This window comes from Somniosus microcephalus, chromosome 13 (genome assembly GCF_052327205.1).
Source record: "Somniosus microcephalus isolate GS21.2 chromosome 13, FLI_Smic_1.0, whole genome shotgun sequence".
NCBI classification, from domain to species: Eukaryota; Metazoa; Chordata; class Chondrichthyes; order Squaliformes; family Somniosidae; genus Somniosus; species Somniosus microcephalus.
The window spans coordinates 96,567,499-96,588,687 of record NC_140999.1 but is presented as its reverse complement, the minus strand read 5'-3'; positions in this window follow the sequence as shown (position 1 = coordinate 96,588,687).

Sequence of the window (21,189 nt, the reverse complement as noted above, 5' to 3'; positions counted from 1 at the left end):
GTTACTGTCTTCCAGTGTCTGCTATCACTGATTTCCAGTGTTCACTGTTGCTGATTTCCAGTGTTCAGTGTAACTGAATTCCATTGTTCACTGTTACTGGATTCCTGGGTAACTGTTATTGCTTTCCAGTGTTCGCAGTTGCTGGTTTCCAGTGTTCACACTTACTGGTTTCCACTGCTCACTGTGACTGATTTCCAGTGTTCAATGTTAGTGGATTGCAGTGTTCACAGTTATTGGTTTCCAGTGTTCACTGTTACTGGTTTCCAGTGTTCACAGTTAATGGTGGTCAGTATTCACTTTTACTAGATTCCAGTGTTCACTGTTATTTATATCCAGTATTCACTGTTGATCGGTTCCAGTGTTCAGTGTGACTGATTTCCAGTGTTCACCGTTACTGCTTTCCAGTGTTCACTCTTACTGGGTTCCAATTTTCACTGTGACTGGGGTCCAGTTTTTACTGTTATTGGTTTCTAGTGTCCGCATTTGCTGGTTTTCTTTGTTCATTGTTACTGGTTTCCAGTGTTAATTTTTATTGGATTCCAGTGTTCACTGTTGATCGTTTCCAATGTTCACTGTGACTGATTTCCAGTGTTCACTTTTGCCTGGTTCCAGTGTTCACTGCATCTGATTTCCAGTGTTCACTTTTGCTGATTTCCAGTATTCGCTGTGACTGATTTCCAGTGTTCAATGTTACTGGATTCCATTGTTCTCTGTTACTGGTTTCCAGTGTTCACTGTGACTGATTTCCAGTGTTCAAAGATATTTGTGTCCAGTTTTCACTGTTACTGGTTTCCAGAGTTCACTGTTACTGGTTTCCAGTGTTCGCTTTCACTGGTTTCCAGTGTTCACTGTTGCTGGATTCCAGTGTTCAGTGACTAATTTCCAGTTCTCACTGTTAATAGTTTCCAGATTTCACTGTGACTGATTTGCAGTGTTCACTGTTATTGGATTCCACTTTTCACTTTTGTTGGTTTCCAGTGTTCGCTTTGAAAGATTTCCAGTGTTCATATTTATTGGTGTACAGTGTTCACTGTTGCTAGATTCCAATATTTATTGTGACTGATTTCCAGTGTTCACTGTTACTGCTTTCCACTTTTCACTGTTACTGATATCCAGTGTTCACTGTTACTGGATTCCAGTGTTCACAGTGATTGGTTTCCAATGACAGGTTGGGTGATTGGACAGAAAAATGGCAAATGCACTCTAATGTGGATAAATGTGAGGTTATCCACTTTGGTGGCAAAAACAGGAAGGCAGATTATTATTTGAATGGCAATAGATTGGGAGAAGTGAAGTGCAAAGAGACCTGGGTGTTCTTGTGCATGAGTCGCTGAAGGTAAGCATGCAGGTGCAGCAGGCGGTTAAGAAGGTATGTTGGCCTTCGTAGCAAGAGGGTTCGAGTACAATAACAAGGATGTCTTGCTGCAGTTGTACAGAGCCTTGGTGAGACCGCACCTTGAGTATTGTGTGCAGTTGTGGTCACCTTACCTGAGGAAGGACGTTCTTGCCATGGAGGGAGTGCAGCGAAGATTCACCAGGCTGATACCTGGGATGGCAGGAATGACGTATGAGGAGAGATTGTGTCAATTGGGCTTATACTCACTGGAGTTTAGCAGATTGAGAGTGGATCTCATCGAAACCTATAAAATTCTGTCAGGTCTGGACAGACTAGATGCAGAAAGGATGTTTCTGATGGCCGGGGAGTCCAGAACCAGGGGTCATAGTCTAAGGATAAGTGGTAAGCCATTTAGGACTGAAATGAGGAGGAATTTCTTCACCCAGAGAGTGGTGAACCTGTGGAATTCTCTGCCACAGAGGGCTGTGGAGGCCAGTTCATTAAATATATTGAAGAAAGAGTTGGATATATTTCTTGAGGCTAAAGGGATCAAGGGATATGGGGAGAAGGCAGGTACAGGGTACTGAATTTGGATGATCAGCCATGATCTCATTGAATGGTGGAGCTGGCTCGAGGGGCCGAATGGCCTACTCCTGCTCCTATCTTCTATGTTTCTATGTTTCTATGTTTCACTGATACTGGTTTCCAGTGCTCACACTTACTGGGTTCCAGTGTTCACTGTGACTGATTTCCAGTGTTAACTGCTATTAGATTCCAGTATTCACTGTGACTGATTTCCAGTGTTCACTTTGACTGATTTCCAATGTTCACAGATATTGGTGTCCAGTGTTCACTGTTACTAGATTCCAGTATTCATTGTGACTGATTTCCAAAGTTCACTGTAACTGCTTTCCATTGTTTGTTGCTGATTTCCACTGTTCACTGTTACTGGTTTCCAGTGTTCACTGTGACTGAATTCTAGTGCACAATCTTGCTGTATTCCAGTGTTCACTCTTACTGCTTTCCAGTGTTCACTGTGACTGATTTACAGTGTTCAATGTTATTGGTTTGCAGTGTTTTCAGATGTTGGTTTCCAGTGTTCACTGTTAATGGTTTCCAGTGTTCAGTGTTGCTGGATTCTATTATTCACTGTGACTGTTTTCCAGTGTTCACTTTTCCTGGATTCCAGTGTTCCCTTTTGCTGCTTTCCTGTGTTCACTGTGACTGATTTCCAGTGTTTACTGCTGCTGGTTTCCAATGTTTACTGTGACTGATTTCAACTGTTCACTATTACAGGTTTCCTGTGTTCACTGCTACTGGTTTCCAGCATTCACTTTTACTAGATTTTATTGTTCATTGTTACTGGATTCAGGTGTTCACTTTTGCTGGTTTCCTGTGTTCGGTGTGACTGATTTCCAGTGTGCATTGCTATTGGTGCCCAGTGTTCACTGTTACTAGATGCCAGTATTCATTGTGACCGATTTCCAGTGTTCACTGTTACTGGTTTACAATGTTCACTGATACTGAGTTCCAGTTTTCACTGTGACGGGTTTCCAGTGTTCACTTTTGCTGGTTTCCAGTGTTCACAATTACTGGTTTCCTGTGTTAACTGCTACGACATTCCAGTATTCATTGTGACTGTTTTCCATTGTTCACTCTGACAGGTTTCCAGTGTCCACAGTTATTGGTATCCAGTGTTCACTGTTACTAGATTCTAGCATTCATTGTGGTGATTTCCAGTGTTCACTGTTACTGGTTTTCAGCGTTCACTGTTACTGTTATCCAATATTCACTGTTACTGGTTTCCGGTGTTCAGTGTGACTGATTTCCAGTTTTCACTGTTACTGGATTCCACTCTTCACTGTTATTAGTTTCCAGTGTTCGCAGTTGCTGGTTTCCAGTGTTCACTGTTACTGGTTTCCTGTGTTCACGGTTACTGGCTTCCAGTGTTCACTGTTACTTGTTTCCAATGTTCACAGTAACTTGATTTTAATGTTCCTTATTAATGGTTTCCAGTGTTCACTATTACTGCTTTCGATTGTTCACTGCTACTGGTTTCTAGTGTTCACTGTTACTGGTATCCAATGTTCAAAGTTACTGGTTTCCTGTGTTAACTGCTACTAGATTCCAGTATTCACTCTGACTGATTTCCAGTGTTCACTTTTACTGATTTCCAATGTTCACAGCTGGTGGTGTCCAGTGTTCACTGTTACTAGATTCCAGTATTCATTGTGACTGATTTCCAATGTTCACTCTAACTGCTTTCCATTGTTGTCTGTTGCAGATTTCCAGTGTTCACTCTTACTGGCTTCCAGTGTTCACTGTGACTGATTTCCAGTTTTTACTGTTATTGTTTTCCAGTGTGCACAGTTGCTGGTTTTCTTTCTTCATTGTTACTTGTTTCTGTTGTTTATTGTTATTGAATTAGAGTGTTCACTGTTGCTCATTTCCAATGTTCACTGTGACTGATTTCCAGTGTTCATGGTTTCTGGTTTCCAGTGTTCACTGTAACTGAATTCCAGTGTTCACTTTTACTGGTTTCCAGTGTTTACTGTGACTGACTTCCAGTGTTTACTGTTGCTGTTTTCCAGTGTTCACTGTGACTGATTTCAAGTGTTCACTGTTACTGGTTTCCAGCGTTCAATGTTACTGGGTTCCCACGTTCGGTGTTATTAGATGTTATTGTTCATTGTTACTGGATTCAGGTGCTCTCTGTTGCTGGTTTCCAGTGTTCACTGTGACTGATTTCCAGTGTTCACTGTTATTGGTGTCCAGTGTTCACTTTTACTGTTTTTCAGTGTTCTCTGTCGCTGGTTTCCAGTGTTCAATATTACTGGTTTCCTGTGTTCACTGTTGCTGATTTCCAGTTTTCACTGTTGCTGGTTTCCAGTGTTCACTCTGTCTGATTTCAAGTGCTCAATGTTGCTTGTTTCCAGTGTTCACTGTTACTGGTTTCCAGTGCTCGCTGTTACTAGATTTTACTGTTCATTGTTAGTGGATTCAGGAGTTCTCTGTTGCTGGTTTCCAGGGTTCATTGTGACTGATTTTCAGTGTTCACTGTTATTGTTGTCCAGTGTTCACTGTTACTGTTTTCCGGTGTTCACTGTCGCTGGTTTCCAGTGTTCTCTGTTACTGGTTTCCAGTGTTCACACTTACTGGTTTCCAGTGCTCACTGTTGCTGGTTTCCAGTGTTCACTGTTGCTTATTTCCAGTTTTCAGTTTTGCTGGTTTCCAGTATTCACTTTTGCTGGTATCCGGTGTTCACTGTTACTAGATTACAGTGTTCACTGTTGCTGGTTTCCAGTGTTCACTGTGACTGATTTCCAATGTTCAATGTTGCTGGTTTCCAGTGTTCACTGTGACTGATTTCCAATGTTCAATGTTACTGGATTCCAGTGTTCACTGTTACTGGTTTCCAGTGTTCAATGTGACTGATTTTCAGTGTTCACTGTTATTGGTGTCCAGTGTTCACGCTTACTGTTTTCCAGAGTTCAATGTTACTGGTTTCCAGTTTTCGCTATCACTGGTTTCCAGTGTTCACTATTGCTGGTTTCCAGTGTTCACAGTTATTGTTGTTCAGTGTTCACTTTTATTAGATTCCAGTTTTCACTGTTAGTGGTTTCCAGTGTTCACTCTTACTGGTTTACAGTGCTCACTGTTACTGTTTTCCATTGTTCACAATAACTGGTTTCGAGTGTTAACTGCTACTAGATTCCAGTATTCACTGTGACTGATTTTCAGTTTTCACTTTGACTGATTTCCAATGTTCACAGTTATTGGTGTCCAGTGTTCACTGTTACTAGATTCCAGGATTCATTGTGACTGATTTCCAATGTTCACTGTAACTGCTTTACATTGTTGTCTGTTGCTGATTTCCAGTGTTCACTATTACTGTTTTCCAATGTTCAATGTGACTGAATTCCAGTTTTTACTGTTATTGGTTTCCAGTGTTCACAGTTGCTAGTTTTCTTTGTTCATTGTTACTGGTTTCCGGTGTTTATTGTTATTGAATTCCAGTGTTCACTGTTGCTCATTTACAATGCTCACTGTGACTAATTTCCAGTGTTCAAGGTTGCTGGTTTACTGTGTTCACTGTAACTGAATTCCATTGTTCACTGTTACTGGATTCCTGTGGTCACTGTTATTGGTTTCCAGTGTGCGCAGTTGATGGTTTCCAGTGTTCACTCTTACTGGTTTCCAGTGCTCACTGTGACTGATTTCCATAGTTCACTGTTAATGGATCCCAGTGTTCACTGTTATTGGTTTCCAGTGTTCACTGTTACTGGTTTCCAGTGTTCACAGATATTGACGTTCAGTGTTCACATTTACTAGATTCCAGTGTTCACAGTTATTGGTTTCCAATATTCACTGCTGCTGGTTTCCAGTGCTCATTGTGACTGATTACCCATGTACACTGTTCCTGGTTTCCGGTGTTCTCTTTTTCTGGTATCCAGTGTTCACTGTTACTGGTACCCAGCTTTTGCTGTTACTAGATTTTATTGTTCATTGTTAATGGTTCCCAGTGTACTCTGTTGCTTGTTTCCAGTGTTAACTTAGACTGATTTCCATTGTTCACTATTATTGGTGTCCAGAGTTCACAGTTACTGGTTTCCAGTGTTCACTATCACTGGTTTGCAGTGTTCACTGTTGCTGGTTTCCAGTGTTCACCGTTACTAGTTTCCAGTGATCACACCGACTGATTTCCAGTGTTCACTCTTACTGGAATCCAGTGTTCACTGTGACTAATTTCCAGTGCTCACTGTTGCTACTTTCCAGTGTTCACTGTGATTGATTTCCAGTGTTTACTGTTATTGGATTCCAGCTTTCACTGTTGTTGGTTTCCAGTGTTCACTTTGATTGATTTACAGTGTTCACATTTATTGGTGTCCAGTGTTAACTGCTACTAGATTCCAGTATTAACTGTGACTGATTTCCATTGTTCATTTTGACCGATTTCCGGTGTTCACAGTTATTGGTGTGCCGTGTTCGCTGTTACTAGATTCCAGTATTTATTGTGACTGATTTCCAGTGTTCACTGTTATTGCTTTCCAGTGTTCACTGTTACTGATTTCCAGTGTTCACTGTTAATGGTTTCCAATGTTCACTGTTACTGCTTTCCAGTGTTCACTCATACTGGGTTCCAGTGTTCACTGTGACTCATGTCCAGTTTTTACTGTTATTGGTTTCCAGTGTTTGCATTTGCTGGTTTTCTTTGTTCATTGTCACTGGTTTTCTGTGTTAATTTTTGTTGGATTCCAGTGTTCACTGTTGACATTTCCAATGTTCACTGTGACTGATTTCCAGTGTTCACTGTATCTGATTTCCAGTGTTCAATGTTGCTGGATTCCAGTATTAACTGTGACTGATTTCCAGTGTTCAATGTTACTGGATTCCAGTGTTCACTGTTACTGGTTTCCAGTGTTCACTGTTACTGGTTTCCAGAGTTCACTGTTACTGATTTCCAGTGTTCACTGTTACTAGTTTCCAGTGATCACACTGACTGATTTCCAGTGTTCACTCTTACTGGATTCCACTGTTCACTGTGACTAATTTCCAGTGCTCACTGTTACTAGTTTCCAGTGTTCACTGAGACTGATTTCCAGTGTTCACTGTTATTGGATTCCAGTGTTCACTGTTGTTGGTTTCCAGTGTTCACTTTGACTGAATTCCAGTGTTCACATTTATTGGTGTCCAGTGTTAACTGCTACTAGATTCCCGTATTTATTGTGACTGATTTCCAGTGTTCACTGTAACTGCTTTCCATTGTTCACTGTTGCTGATTTCCACTTTTCACTGTTACTGGTTTCCAGTGTTCACTGTGACTGAATTCTAGCGCTCACTCTTTCTGTATTCCAGTGTTCACTCTTACTGCTTTCCAGTGTTCACTGTGACTGATTTCCAGTGTTCAATGTTACTGGTTTCCAGTGTTTTCAGATGTTGGTTTCCAGTGTTCACTTTTACTGATTTACAGTGGTCACTGTTACTGGTTTCCAGTATTCACTGCTGCTGGTTTCCAGTGTTTACTGTGACTGATGTCAACTGTACACTTTTACTGGTTTCCTGTGTTCACTGCTACTGGTTTCAACATTCGCTTTTACTCGATTTTATTGTTCATTGTTCGTGGATTCAGGTGTTCACTATTGCTGGTTTCCTGTGTACGCTGTGACTGATTTACAGTGTGCAGTGCTATTGGTGCCCAGTGTTCATTGTTACTAGATTCCAGTATTCATTGTGACCGATTTCCAGTGTTCACTTTTAATGGTTTACAATGTTCACTGATACTGAGTTCCAATGTTCACTGTGACTGGTTTCCAGTGTTCACTGTTGCTGGTTTCCAGTGTTCACTTTTGCTGGTTTCCGGTGTTCACTGTTACTAGACTCCAGTATTCGCTGTTGCTGGTTTCCAGTGTTCACTGTGGCAGGTTTCTAGTGTTCACTGTTGCAGGTTTCCAGTGTTCACTTTTGCTGGTTTCCAGTGTTCACTGTGACTGATTTCCAGTGTTCACAGTTATTGGTGTCCAGTGTTAACTGCTACGACATTCCAGTATTCATTGTGACTGTTTTCCAGTGTTCACTCTGACAGATTTCCAGTGTCCACAGTTATTGGGGTGCAGTGTTCACTGTTACTAGATTCTAGAATTCATTGTGACTGATTTCCAGTGTTCACTCTGACTGGTTTCCGGTGTTCATTGTGACTGATTTCCGGTGATCACTGTTAATGGATTCCTCTCTTCACTGTTATTGGTTTCCAGTGTTCGCAGTTGCTGGTTTCCAGTATTCACTGTTACTGGTTTCCTGTTTTCACGGTTACTGGCCTCCAGTATACACTGTTACTTGTTTCCAGGGTTCACAGTAACTTGATTTTAGTGTTCCTTGTTAATGGATTCCAGTGATCACTATTACTGGTTTCCATTGTTCACTGCTAATGGTTTCCAGTGTTCACTGTTACTGGTTTCCAGTGTTCACTGTTACTGGTTTCCAGTGTTCACTGTTAATGGTTTCCAGTGTTCAGTGTTGCTGGATTCTATTATTCACTGTGACTGTTTTCCAGTGTTCACTTTTCCTGGATTCCAGTGTTCCCTTTTGCTGCTTTCCTGTGTTCACTGTGACTCATTTCCAGTGTTCACTGCTGCTGGTTTCCAATGTTTACTGTGACTGATTTCAACTGTTCACTATTACAGGTTTCCTGTGTTCACTGCTACTGGTTTCCAGCATTCACTTTTACTAGATTTTATTGTTCATTGTTACTGGATTCAGGTGTTCACTTTTGCTGGTTTCCTGTGTTCGGTGTGACTGATTTCCAGTGTGCATTGCTATTGGTGCCCAGTGTTCACTGTTACTAGATGCCAGTATTCATTGTGACCGATTTCCAGTGTTCACTGTTACTGGTTTACAATGTTCACTGATACTGAGTTCCAGTTTTCACTGTGACGGGTTTCCAGTGTTCACTTTTGCTGGTTTCCAGTGTTCACAATTACTGGTTTCCTGTGTTAACTGCTACGACATTCCAGTATTCATTGTGACTGTTTTCCAGTGTTCACTCTGACAGGTTTCCAGTGTCCACAGTTATTGGTATCCAGTGTTCACTGTTACTAGATTCTAGCATTCATTGTGGTGATTTCCAGTGTTCACTGTTACTGGTTTTCAGCGTTCACTGTTACTGTTATCCAGTATTCACTGTTACTGGTTTCCGGTGTTCAGTGTGACTGATTTCCAGTTTTCACTGTTACTGGATTCCACTCTTCACTGTTATTAGTTTCCAGTGTTCGCAGTTGCTGGTTTCCAGTGTTCACTGTTACTGGTTTCCTGTGTTCACGGTTACTGGCTTCCAGTGTTCACTGTTACTTGTTTCCAATGTTCACAGTAACTTGATTTTAATGTTCCTTATTAATGGATTCCAGTGTTCACTATTACTGCTTTCGATTGTTCACTGCTACTGGTTTCTAGTGTTCACTGTTACTGGTATCCAATGTTCAAAGTTACTGGTTTCCTGTGTTAACTGCTACTAGATTCCAGTATTCACTCTGACTGATTTCCAGTGTTCACTTTTACTGATTTCCAATGTTCACAGCTGGTGGTGTCCAGTGTTCACTGTTACTAGATTCCAGTATTCATTGTGACTGATTTCCAATGTTCACTCTAACTGCTTTCCATTGTTGTCTGTTGCAGATTTCCAGTGTTCACTCTTACTGGCTTCCAGTGTTCACTGTGACTGATTTCCAGTTTTTACTGTTATTGTTTTCCAGTGTGCACAGTTGCTGGTTTTCTTTCTTCATTGTTACTGGTTTCTGTTGTTTATTGTTATTGAATTAGAGTGTTCACTGTTGCTCATTTCCAATGTTCACTGTGACTGATTTCCAGTGTTCATGGTTGCTGGTTTCCAGTGTTCACTGTAACTGAATTCCAGTGTTCACTTTTACTGGTTTCCAGTGTTTACTGTGACTGACTTCCAGTGTTTACTGTTGCTGTTTTCCAGTGTTCACTGTGACTGATTTCAAGTGTTCACTGTTACTGGTTTCCAGCGTTCAATGTTACTGGGTTCCCACGTTCGGTGTTATTAGATGTTATTGTTCATTGTTACTGGATTCAGGTGCTCTCTGTTGCTGGTTTCCAGTGTTCACTGTGACTGATTTCCAGTGTTCACTGTTATTGGTGTCCAGTGTTCACTTTTACTGTTTTTCAGTGTTCTCTGTCGCTGGTTTCCAGTGTTCAATATTACTGGTTTCCTGTGTTCACTGTTGCTGATTTCCAGTTTTCACTGTTGCTGGTTTCCAGTGTTCACTCTGTCTGATTTCAAGTGCTCAATGTTGCTTGTTTCCAGTGTTCACTGTTACTGGTTTCCAGTGCTCGCTGTTACTAGATTTTACTGTTCATTGTTAGTGGATTCAGGAGTTCTCTGTTGCTGGTTTCCAGGGTTCATTGTGACTGATTTTCAGTGCTCACTGTTATTGTTGTCCAGTGTTCACTGTTACTGTTTTCCGGTGTTCACTGTCGCTGGTTTCCAGTGTTCTCTGTTACTGGTTTCCAGTGTTCACACTTACTGGTTTCCAGTGCTCACTGTTGCTGGTTTCCAGTGTTCACTGTTGCTTATTTCCAGTTTTCAGTTTTGCTGGTTTCCAGTATTCACTTTTGCTGGTATCCGGTGTTCACTGTTACTAGATTACAGTGTTCACTGTTGCTGGTTTCCAGTGTTCACTGTGACTGATTTCCAATGTTCAATGTTGCTGGTTTCCAGTGTTCACTGTGACTGATTTCCAATGTTCAATGTTACTGGATTCCAGTGTTCACTGTTACTGGTTTCCAGTGTTCAATGTGACTGATTTTCAGTGTTCACTGTTATTGGTGTCCAGTGTTCACGCTTACTGTTTTCCAGAGTTCAATGTTACTGGTTTCCAGTTTTCGCTATCACTGGTTTCCAGTGTTCACTATTGCTGGTTTCCAGTGTTCACAGTTATTGTTGTTCAGTGTTCACTTTTATTAGATTCCAGTTTTCACTGTTAGTGGTTTCCAGTGTTCACTCTTACTGGTTTACAGTGCTCACTGTTACTGTTTTCCATTGTTCACAATAACTGGTTTCGAGTGTTAACTGCTACTAGATTCCAGTATTCACTGTGACTGATTTTCAGTTTTCACTTTGACTGATTTCCAATGTTCACAGTTATTGGTGTCCAGTGTTCACTGTTACTAGATTCCAGGATTCATTGTGACTGATTTCCAATGTTCACTGTAACTGCTTTACATTGTTGTCTGTTGCTGATTTCCAGTGTTCACTATTACTGTTTTCCAGTGTTCAATGTGACTGAATTCCAGTTTTTACTGTTATTGGTTTCCAGTGTTCACAGTTGCTAGTTTTCTTTGTTCATTGTTACTGGTTTCCGGTGTTTATTGTTATTGAATTCCAGTGTTCACTGTTGCTCATTTACAATGCTCACTGTGACTAATTTCCAGTGTTCAAGGTTGCTGGTTTACTGTGTTCACTGTAACTGAATTCCATTGTTCACTGTTACTGGATTCCTGTGGTCACTGTTATTGGTTTCCAGTGTGCGCAGTTGATGGTTTCCAGTGTTCACTCTTACTGGTTTCCAGTGCTCACTGTGACTGATTTCCATAGTTCACTGTTAATGGATCCCAGTGTTCACTGTTATTGGTTTCCAGTGTTCACTGTTACTGGTTTCCAGTGTTCACAGATATTGACGTTCAGTGTTCACATTTACTAGATTCCAGTGTTCACAGTTATTGGTTTCCAATATTCACTGCTGCTGGTTTCCAGTGCTCATTGTGACTGATTACCCATGTACACTGTTCCTGGTTTCCAGTGTTCTCTTTTTCTGGTATCCAGTGTTCACTGTTACTGGTACCCAGCTTTTGCTGTTACTAGATTTTATTGTTCATTGTTAATGGTTTCCAGTGTACTCTGTTGCTTGTTTCCAGTGTTAACTTAGACTGATTTCCATTGTTCACTATTATTGGTGTCCAGAGTTCACAGTTACTGGTTTCCAGTGTTCACTATCACTGGTTTGCAGTGTTCACTGTTGCTGGTTTCCAGTGTTCACCGTTACTAGTTTCCAGTGATCACACCGACTGATTTCCAGTGTTCACTCTTACTGGAATCCAGTGTTCACTGTGACTAATTTCCAGTGCTCACTGTTGCTACTTTCCAGTGTTCACTGTGATTGATTTCCAGTGTTTACTGTTATTGGATTCCAGCTTTCACTGTTGTTGGTTTCCAGTGTTCACTTTGATTGATTTACAGTGTTCACATTTATTGGTGTCCAGTGTTAACTGCTACTAGATTCCAGTATTAACTGTGACTGATTTCCATTGTTCATTTTGACCGATTTCCGGTGTTCACAGTTATTGGTGTGCCGTGTTCGCTGTTACTAGATTCCAGTATTTATTGTGACTGATTTCCAGTGTTCACTGTTATTGCTTTCCAGTGTTCACTGTTACTGATTTCCAGTGTTCACTGTTAATGGTTTCCAATGTTCACTGTTACTGCTTTCCAGTGTTCACTCATACTGGGTTCCAGTGTTCACTGTGACTCATGTCCAGTTTTTACTGTTATTGGTTTCCAGTGTTTGCATTTGCTGGTTTTCTTTGTTCATTGTCACTGGTTTTCTGTGTTAATTTTTGTTGGATTCCAGTGTTCACTGTTGACATTTCCAATGTTCACTGTGACTGATTTCCAGTGTTCACTGTATCTGATTTCCAGTGTTCAATGTTGCTGGATTCCAGTATTAACTGTGACTGATTTCCAGTGTTCAATGTTACTGGATTCCAGTGTTCACTGTTACTGGTTTCCAGTGTTCACTGTTACTGGTTTCCAGCGTTCACTGTTACTGATTTCCAGTGTTCACTGTTACTAGTTTCCAGTGATCACACTGACTGATTTCCAGTGTTCACTCTTACTGGATTCCACTGTTCACTGTGACTAATTTCCAGTGCTCACTGTTACTAGTTTCCAGTGTTCACTGAGACTGATTTCCAGTGTTCACTGTTATTGGATTCCAGTGTTCACTGTTGTTGGTTTCCAGTGTTCACTTTGACTGAATTCCAGTGTTCACATTTATTGGTGTCCAGTGTTAACTGCTACTAGATTCCCGTATTTATTGTGACTGATTTCCAGTGTTCACTGTAACTGCTTTCCATTGTTCACTGTTGCTGATTTCCACTTTTCACTGTTACTGGTTTCCAGTGTTCACTGTGACTGAATTCTAGCGCTCACTCTTTCTGTATTCCAGTGTTCACTCTTACTGCTTTCCAGTGTTCACTGTGACTGATTTCCAGTGTTCAATGTTACTGGTTTCCAGTGTTTTCAGATGTTGGTTTCCAGTGTTCACTTTTACTGATTTACAGTGGTCATTGTTACTGGTTTCCAGTGTTCACTGCTGCTGGTTTCCAGTGTTTACTGTGACTGATGTCAACTGTACACTTTTACTGGTTTCCTGTGTTCACTGCTACTGGTTTCAACATTCGCTTTTACTCGATTTTATTGTTCATTGTTCGTGGATTCAGGTGTTCACTATTGCTGGTTTCCTGTGTACGCTGTGACTGATTTACAGTGTGCAGTGCTATTGGTGCCCAGTGTTCATTGTTACTAGATTCCAGTATTCATTGTGACCGATTTCCAGTGTTCACTTTTAATGGTTTACAATGTTCACTGATACTGAGTTCCAATGTTCACTGTGACTGGTTTCCAGTGTTCACTGTTGCTGGTTTCCAGTGTTCACTTTTGCTGGTTTCCGGTGTTCACTGTTACTAGACTCCAGTATTCGCTGTTGCTGGTTTCCAGTGTTCACTGTGGCAGGTTTCTAGTGTTCACTGTTGCAGGTTTCCAGTGTTCACTTTTGCTGGTTTCCAGTGTTCACTGTGACTGATTTCCAGTGTTCACAGTTATTGGTGTCCAGTGTTAACTGCTACGACATTCCAGTATTCATTGTGACTGTTTTCCAGTGTTCACTCTGACAGATTTCCAGTGTCCACAGTTATTGGGGTGCAGTGTTCACTGTTACTAGATTCTAGAATTCATTGTGACTGATTTCCAGTGTTCACTCTGACTGGTTTCCGGTGTTCATTGTGACTGATTTCCGGTGATCACTGTTAATGGATTCCTCTCTTCACTGTTATTGGTTTCCAGTGTTCGCAGTTGCTGGTTTCCAGTATTCACTGTTACTGGTTTCCTGTTTTCACGGTTACTGGCCTCCAGTATACACTGTTACTTGTTTCCAGGGTTCACAGTAACTTGATTTTAGTGTTCCTTGTTAATGGATTCCAGTGATCACTATTACTGGTTTCCATTGTTCACTGCTAATGGTTTCCAGTGTTCACTGTTACTGGTTTCCAGTGTTCACAGTTACTGGTTTCCAGTGCTAACTGCTACTAGATTCCAGTATTCACTGTGACTGATTTCCAGTGTTCACTTTGACTGATTTCCAATGTTCACAGTAATTGGTGTCCAGTGTTCACTGTTATTGGATTCCAGTATACATTGTGACTGATTTGCAATGTTCACTGTAACTGCTTTCTATCGTTGTCTGTTGCCAGATTCCAATGTTCACTTTTACTGGATTCTAGTATTCACAGTGACTGATTTCCAGTGTTCACTGTTATTGGATTCCAGTGTTCGCAGTTGCTAGTATCCAGTGTTCACTGTTACATGTTTCCTGTGTTCAAGGTTACTGCCTTCCAGTGTTCACTGTTACTTGTTTCCAGTGTTCACAGTAACTTGATTTTAGTGGTCCTTGTTAATGGAATCCAGTGTTGACTATTACTGGTTTCGATTGTTCACTGCTACTTGTTTCCAGTGATCACTTTTACTGCTTTCCAGTGTTCACTCTTACTGGATTCCACTGTTCACTGCTACTAGATTACAGAATTCACTGTGACTGGTTTCCAGTGTTCACTTTGATTGATTTCCAATGTTCACAGTTATTGGTGTCCAGTGTTCACTGTTACTAGATTCCAGTATTCATTGTGACTGATTTCCAATGCTCACTTTAACTGATTTCCATTGTTGTCTGTTGCTGATTTCCAGTGTTCACTGTCACTGGTGTCCAGTGTTCACTGTTAATGGTTTCCAGTGTTCACAGATATTGGTGTTAACTGTTCACGTCTACTAGATTCCAGTGTTCACTTTTACTGGTTTCCAGTGTTCATTGTGACTGATTTCCAGTATTCACTGCTGCCGGTTTCCAGTGTTTATTGTGTCTGATTTCCAGTGTTCACTGTTGCTGGTTTCTTGTATTCACTGTGACTGATTTCCAGTGTTCATTGTTGCTGGTTTCCAGTGTTCACAGTTACTGGTTTCCAGTGTTAACTGCTACTAGAGTCCAGTATTCACTGTTACTGGTTTCCAGTGTTCAGTATGACTGATTTCCAGTGTTCACTTTGACTGATTTCCAATGTTCACAGTTAGTGCTGTCCAGTGTTCACTGTTACTAGATTCCAGCATTCTTTGTGACTGATTTCCAATGTTCACTCTAACTGCTTTCCATTGTTGTCTGTTGCTGATTTCCAGTGTTCACTCTTACTGGCTTCCAGTGTTCAGTGTGACTGATTTCCAGTTTTTACTGTTATTGTTTTCCAGTGTACACAGTTGCTGGTTTTCTTTGTTCACTGTTACTGGTTTCTGTTGTTTATTGTTATTGAATTCCAGTGTTCACTCTTGCTCGTTTCCAATGTTCACTGTGACTGATTTCCAGTGTTCATGGTTGCTGGTTTCCAGTGTTCAGTGTAACTGAATTCCAGTGTTCACTCTTACTGGTTTCCAGTGTTCACTGTGACTGATTTCCAGTGTTTACTGTTGCTGGATTCCAGTGTTCACTGTGACTGATTTCAAGTGTTCACTGTTACTTGTTTAAAGTGTTTACTGTTACTGGGTTCCCACATTCGATATTACTAGGTTTTATTGTTCATTGTTACTGGATTCAGGTGTTCTCTGTTGCTGGTTTCCAGTGTTCATGGTGACTGATTTCCAGTGTTCACATTTATTGGTGTCCAGTGTTAACTGCTACTAGATTCCAGTATTTATTGTGACTGATTTCCAGTGTTCACTGTAACTGCTTTCCATTGTTCACTGTTGCTGATTTCCACTTTTCACTGTTACTGGTTTCCAGTGTTCACTGTGACTGAATTCTAGCGCTCACTCTTTCTGTTTTCCAGTGTTCACTCTTACTGCTTTCCAGTGTTCACTGTGACTGATTTCCAGTGTTCAATGTTACTGGTTTCCAGTGTTTTCAGATGTTGGTTTCCAACGTTCACTTTTACTGATTTACAGTGGTCACTGTTACTGGTTTCCAGTGTTCACTGCTGCTGGTTTCCAGTGTTTACTGTGACTGATGTCAACTGTACACTGTTACCAGTTTCCTGTGTTCACTGCTACTGGTTTCAACATTCGCTTTTACTCGATTTTATTGTTCATTGTTAGTGGATTCAGGTGTTCACTATTGCTGGTTTCCTGTGTACGCTGTGACTGATTTACAGTGTGCAGTGCTATTGGTGCCCAGTGTTCATTGTTACGAGATTCCAGTATTCATTGTGACCGATTTCCAGTGTTCACTTTTAATGGTTTACAATGTTCACTGATACTGAGTTCCAATGTTCACTGTGACTGGTTTCCAGTGTTCACTGTTGCTGGTTTCTAGTGTTCACTTTTGCTGGTTTCCGGTGTTCACTGTTACTAGACTCCAGTATTCGCTGTTGCTGGTTTCCAGTGTTCACTGTGGCAGGTTTCTAGTGTTCACTGTTGCTGGTTTCCAGTGTTCACTTTTACTGGATTCTAGTGTTCACAGTGACTGATTTCCAGTGTTCACTTTTGCTGGTTTCCAGTGTTCACTGTGACTGATTTCCAGTGTTCACAGTTATTGGTGTTCAGTGTTAACTGCTACGACATTCCAGTATTCATTGTGACTGTTTTCCAGTGTTCACTCTGACAGGTTTCCAGTGTCCACAGTTATTGGGGTCCAATGTTCACTGTTACTAGATTCTAGAATTCATTGTGACTGATTTCCAGTGTTCACTCTGACTGGTTTCCGGTGTTCATTGTGACTGATTTCCGGTGATCACTGTTAATGGATTCCTCTCTTCACTGTTATTGGTTTCCACTGTTCGCAGTTGCTGGTTTCCAGTGTTCACTGTTACTGGTTTCCTGTTTTCACGGTTACTGGCTTCCAGTGTACACTGTTACTTGTTTCCAGGGTTCACAGTAACTTGATTTTAGTGTTCCTTGTTAATGGATTCCAGTGATCACTATTACTGGTTTCCATTGTTCACTGCTAATGGTTTCCAGTGTTCACTGTTACTGGTTTCCAGTGTTCACAGTTACTGGTTTCCAGTGCTAACTGCTACTAGATTCCAGTATTCACTGTGACTGATTTCCAGTGTTCACTTTGACTGATTTCCAATGTTCACAGTAATTGGTGTCCAGTGTTCACTGTTATTGGATTCCAGTATACATTGTGACTGATTTGCAATGTTCACTGTAACTGCTTTCTATCGTTGTCTGTTGCCAGATTCCAATGTTCACTTTTACTGGATTCTAGTATTCACAGTGACTGATTTCCAGTGTTCACTGTTATTGGATTCCAGTGTTCGCAGTTGCTAGTATCCAGTGTTCACTGTTACATGTTTCCTGTGTTCAAGGTTACTGCCTTCCAGTGTTCACTGTTACTTGTTTCCAGTGTTCACAGTAACTTGATTTTAGTGGTCCTTGTTAATGGAATCCAGTGTTGACTATTACTGGTTTCGATTGTTCACTGCTACTTGTTTCCAGTGATCACTTTTACTGCTTTCCAGTGTTCACTCTTACTGGATTCCACTGTTCACTGCTACTAGATTACAGAATTCACTGTGACTGGTTTCCAGTGTTCACTTTGATTGATTTCCAATGTTCACAGTTATTGGTGTCCAGTGTTCACTGTTACTAGATTCCAGTATTCATTGTGACTGATTTCCAATGCTCACTTTAACTGATTTCCATTGTTGTCTGTTGCTGATTTCCAGTGTTCACTGTCACTGGTGTCCAGTGTTCACTGTTAATGGTTTCCAGTGTTCACAGATATTGGTGTTAACTGTTCACGTCTACTAGATTCCAGTGTTCACTTTTACTGGTTTCCAGTGTTCATTGTGACTGATTTCCAGTATTCACTGCTGCCGGTTTCCAGTGTTTATTGTGTCTGATTTCCAGTGTTCACTGTTGCTGGTTTCTTGTATTCACTGTGACTGATTTCCAGTGTTCATTGTTGCTGGTTTCCAGTGTTCACAGTTACTGGTTTCCAGTGTTAACTGCTACTAGAGTCCAGTATTCACTGTTACTGGTTTCCAGTGTTCAGTATGACTGATTTCCAGTGTTCACTTTGACTGATTTCCAATGTTCACAGTTAGTGCTGTCCAGTGTTCACTGTTACTAGATTCCAGCATTCTTTGTGACTGATTTCCAATGTTCACTCTAACTGCTTTCCATTGTTGTCTGTTGCTGATTTCCAGTGTTCACTCTTACTGGCTTCCAGTGTTCAGTGTGACTGATTTCCAGTTTTTACTGTTATTGTTTTCCAGTGTACACAGTTGCTGGTTTTCTTTGTTCACTGTTACTGGTTTCTGTTGTTTGTTGTTATTGAATTCCAGTGTTCACTCTTGCTCGTTTCCAATGTTCACTGTGACTGATTTCCAGTGTTCATGGTTGCTGGTTTCCAGTGTTCAGTGTAACTGAATTCCAGTGTTCACTCTTACTGGTTTCCAGTGTTCACTGTGACTGATTTCCAGTGTTTACTGTTGCTGGATTCCAGTGTTCACTGTGACTGATTTCAAGTGTTCACTGTTACTTGTTTAAAGTGTTTACTGTTACTGGGTTCCCACATTCGATATTACTAGGTTTTATTGTTCATTGTTACTGGATTCAGGTGTTCTCTGTTGCTGGTTTCCAGTGTTCATGGTGACTGATTTCCAGTGTTCACATTTATTGGTGTCCAGTGTTAACTGCTACTAGATTCCAGTATTTATTGTGACTGATTTCCAGTGTTCACTGTAACTGCTTTCCATAGTTCACTGTTGCTGATTTCCACTTTTCACTGTTACTGGTTTCCAGTGTTCACTGTGACTGAATTCTAGCGCTCACTCTTTCTGTATTCCAGTGTTCACTCTTACTGCTTTCCAGTGTTCACTGTGACTGATTTCCAGTGTTCAATGTTACTGGTTTCCAGTGTTTTCAGATGTTGGTTTCCAACGTTCACTTTTACTGATTTACAGTGGTCACTGTTACTGGTTTCCAGTGTTCACTGCTGCTGGTTTCCAGTGTTTACTGTGACTGATGTCAACTGTACACTGTTACCGGTTTCCTGTGTTCACTGCTACTGGTTTCAACATTCGCTTTTACTCGATTTTATTGTTCATTGTTAGTGGATTCAGGTGTTCACTATTGCTGGTTTCCTGTGTACGCTGTGACTGATTTACAGTGTGCAGTGCTATTGGTGCCCAGTGTTCATTGTTACGAGATTCCAGTATTCATTGTGACCGATTTCCAGTGTTCACTTTTAATGGTTTACAATGTTCACTGATACTGAGTTCCAATGTTCACTGTGACTGGTTTCCAGTGTTCACTGTTGCTGGTTTCTAGTGTTCACTTTTGCTGGTTTCCGGTGTTCACTGTTACTAGACTCCAGTATTCGCTGTTGCTGGTTTCCAGTGTTCACTGTGGCAGGTTTCTAGTGTTCACTGTTGCTGGTTTCCAGTGTTCACTTTTACTGGATTCTAGTGTTCACAGTGACTGATTTCCAGTGTTCACTTTTGCTGGTTTCCAGTGTTCACTGTGACTGATTTCCAGTGTTCACAGTTATTGGTGTTCAGTGTTAACTGCTACGACATTCCAGTATTCATTGTGACTGTTTTCCAGTGTTCACTCTGACAGATTTCCAGTGTCCACAGTTATTGGGGTCCAATGTTCACTGTTACTAGATTCTAGAATTCATTGTGACTGATTTCCAGTGTTCACTCTGACTGGTTTCCGGTGTTCATTGTGACTGATTTCCGGTGATCACTGTTAATGGATTCCTCTCTTCACTGTTATTGGTTTCCACTGTTCGCAGTTGCTGGTTTCCAGTGTTCACTGTTACTGGTTTCCTGTTTTCACGGTTACTGGCTTCCAGTGTACACTGTTACTTGTTTCCAGGGTTCACAGTAACTTGATTTTAGTGTTCCTTGTTAATGGATTCCAGTGATCACTATTACTGGTTTCCATTGTTCACTGCTAATGGTTTCCAGTGTTCACTGTTACTGGTTTCCAGTGTTCACAGTTACTGGTTTCCAGTGCTAACTGCTACTAGATTCCAGTATTCACTGTGACTGATTTCCAGTGTTCACTTTGACTGATTTCCAATGTTCACAGTAATTGGTGTCCAGTGTTCACTGTTATTGGATTCCAGTATACATTGTGACTGATTTGCAATGTTCACTGTAACTGCTTTCTATCGTTGTCTGTTGCCAGATTCCAGTGTTCACTTTTACTGGATTCTACTATTCACAGTGACTGATTTCCAGTGTTCACTGTTATTGGATTCCAGTGTTCGCAGTTGCTAGTATCCAGTGTTCACTGTTACATGTTTCCTGTGTTCAAGGTTACTGCCTTCCAGTGTTCACTGTTACTTGTTTCCAGTGTTCACAATAACTTGATTTTAGTGTTCCTTGTTAATGGAATCCAGTGTTGACTATTACTGGTTTCGATTGTTCACTGCTACTTGTTTCCAGTGATCACTTTTACTGGTTTCCAGTGCTCACTCTTACTGGATTCCACTGTTCACTGCTACTAGATTACAGAATTCACTGTGACTGGTTTCCAGTGTTCACTTTGATTGATTTCCAATGTTCACAGTTATTGGTGTCCAGTGTTCACTGTTACTAGATTCCAGTATTCATTGTGACTGATTTCCAATGCTCACTTTAACTGCTTTCCATTGTTGTCTGTTGCTGATTTCCAGTGTTCACTGTCACTGGTGTCCAGTGTTCACTGTTAATGGTTTCCAGTGTTCACAGATATTGGTGTTAACTGTTCACGTCTACTAGATTCCAGTGTTCACTGTTACTGGTTTCCAGTGTTCATTGTGACTGATTTCCAGTATTCACTGCTGCCGGTTTCCAGTGTTTATTGTGTCTGATTTCCAGTGTTCACTGTTGCTGGTTTCTTGTATTCACTGTGACTGATTTCCAGTGTTCACTGTTGCTGGTTTCCAGTGTTCACAGTTACTGGTTTCCAGTGTTAACTGCTACTAGAGTCCAGTATTCACTGTTACTGGTTTCCAGTGTTCAGTATGACTGATTTCCAGTGTTCACTTTGACTGATTTCCAATGTTCACAGTTAGTGCTGT